The sequence below is a fragment of the Danio rerio genome, chromosome 4 (assembly GCF_049306965.1).
Source record: "Danio rerio strain Tuebingen ecotype United States chromosome 4, GRCz12tu, whole genome shotgun sequence".
NCBI lineage: Eukaryota > Metazoa > Chordata > Actinopteri > Cypriniformes > Danionidae > Danio > Danio rerio.
Window position 1 is genome coordinate 76,225,001 of NC_133179.1, and position 2,500 is coordinate 76,227,500.

Genomic DNA, 2,500 nt, shown 5'->3' on the forward strand with positions numbered 1-2,500 from the left:
CCAGCCAGCCAGCCCAGGCCAGGCCAGGCCAGGCCATGCCCAGCCCAGCCAGCCAGCCAGCCCAGGCCAAGCAAGCCCTGGCTGGGCAGCAAGCCCAGCTCAGCCAGCCAGCCCAGGCCAGGCAAGCCCTGGCCGGCCAGCCAGCCAAGCCCAGCCAGCCAATCAGTCAGTCAAGCCAAGGCCAGTCAGTCAGGTCAATCAGCCCAGCCCAGCCCAGCCTAGCCTAGCCTAGCCCAGCCCAGCCCAGCCCAGCCCAGCCCAGCCCTGCCCTGCCCAACCTGACAGCCAGGCCTGCTCAGCCAGCCAGCCAGCCATCCTGGTGTTGGAGAGGCTTGGGCTTTAGAGTGGTTGGTCGATAGTCCATGGCCGGAGGGAGAGTGAGCACTATCTCCTCCCACTTCTCCTCTTCCTTTACCACCACCACCACCACCACCACCACCACCACCACCACCACCACCACCCCGGAGGCCCGGGGATTGGGCTTGGGGATAGGGTAAGGGTTGCCTGGAGGCTTGGGGGTGGGTTAGGGCTGCCCGGAGGCCCGGGGATTGGGCTTGGGGATAGGGTAAGGGTTGCCTGGAGGCTTGGGGGTGGGTTAGGGCTGCCCGGAGGCCCGGGGATTGGGCTTGGGGATAGGGTAAGGGTTGCCTGGAGGCTTGGGGGTGGGTTAGGGCTGCCAGGAGGCCCGGGGATTGGGCTTGGGCATAGGGTAAGGGTTGCCTGGAGGCTTGGGGGTGGGTTAGGGCTGCCTGGAGGCCCGGGGATTGGGCTTGGGGATAGGGTAAGGGTTGCCTGGAGGCTTGGGGGTGGGTTAGGGCTGCCAGGAGGCCCGGGGATTGGGCTTGGGCATAGGGTAAGGGTTGCCTGGAGGCTTGGGGGTGGGTTAGGGCTGCCTGGAGGCCCGGGGATTGGGCTTGGGCATAGGGTAAGGGTTGCCTGGAGGCTTGGGGGTGGGTTAGGGCTGCCTGGAGGCCCGGGGATTGGGCTTGGGGATAGGGTAAGGGTTGCCTGGAGGCTTGGGGGTGGGTTAGGGCTGCCAGGAGGCCCGGGGATTGGGCTTGGGCATAGGGTAAGGGTTGCCTGGAGGCTTGGGGGTGGGTTAGGGCTGCCTGGAGGCCCGGGGATTGGGCTTGGGGATAGGGTAAGGGTTGCCTGGAGGCTTGGGGGTGGGTTAGGGCTGCCAGGAGGCCCGGGGATTGGGCTTGGGCATAGGGTAAGGGTTGCCTGGAGGCTTGGGGGTGGGTTAGGGCTGCCTGGAGGCCCGGGGATTGGGCTTGGGGATAGGGTAAGGGTTGCCTGGAGGCTTGGGGGTGGGTTAGGGCTGCCTGGAGGCCCGGGGATTGGGCTTGGGGATAGGGTAAGGGTTGCCTGGAGGCTTGGGGGTGGGTTAGGGCTGCCAGGAGGCCCGGGGATTGGGCTTGGGCATAGGGTAAGGGTTGCCTGGAGGCTTGGGGGTGGGTTAGGGCTGCCTGGAGGCCCGGGGATTGGGCTTGGGGATAGGGTAAGGGTTGCCTGGAGGCTTGGGGGTGGGTTAGGGCTGCCAGGAGGCCCGGGGATTGGGCTTGGGCATAGGGTAAGGGTTGCCTGGAGGCTTGGGGGTGGGTTAGGGCTGCCAGGAGGCCCGGGGATTGGGCTTGGGGATAGGGTAAGGGTTGCCTGGAGGCTTGGGGGTGGGTTAGGGCTGCCAGGAGGCCCGGGGATTGGGCTTGAGCATAGGGTAAGGGTTGCCTGGAGGCTTGGGGGGGTTAGGGTTAGGGTTGCCCGGAGGCCTGGGGATTGAGCTTGGGGATAGGGTAAGGGTTGCCTGGAGGCTTGGGTGTTAGGGTTAGGGTTTCCCGGAGGACTGGGAATTGGGTTAGGGTTGCCTGGAGACTTGGGGGTGGGGTTAGGGCTGCCCGGAGGCCTGGGGATTGGGCTTGGGGATAGGGTTAGGGTTGCCCGGAGGCTTAGTTGTTGGGCTTGTGGAGCTTTGGCTTGCCTGGTTGCCTGAGGCTTGGGAGAAGTGCCACCCCGCGTGCCAGCCAGAAAGGTCAGCTGTGGGTGACCAGCAGCACCGCTCCGGCTGCCGAAGGCAAAGTCAGTCGCGGGTCACCATCGGCACCCGATTCGGCAAGGGAGAAGCAAGAAGCGGCCGCTAACCCTGACTATCCATGGCCCCCGAGCTCAGGTTCACAGCCGGGCGGGACGTGACCTCTTGGGTCTCTCTCTCCCGGAGGTCTGGGCAGCCGTCACTGGTTATCGCTGACCTGCCGTCGAGGTTTCGGGGAAGGCGTGATTTAGTGGACTTAGGTTTTGAGCGCGTAACTACGTGCCACCGCCTTCCACCACCTGACCGATGGGAATTGTGCGCGATGCCCCAGGGGCAGGCCCCTTGCCCGGTCCTCCGACAAAGGGGACCGCTGTGGGTGGGGTGGGTTCCTCCCCGTTTTGGGCATTCGAAAGGAGGGCGAGGCGGGCCTTCACCCAGACCTCGACCCTTGCTCCTTTGGGTTAAAGACTC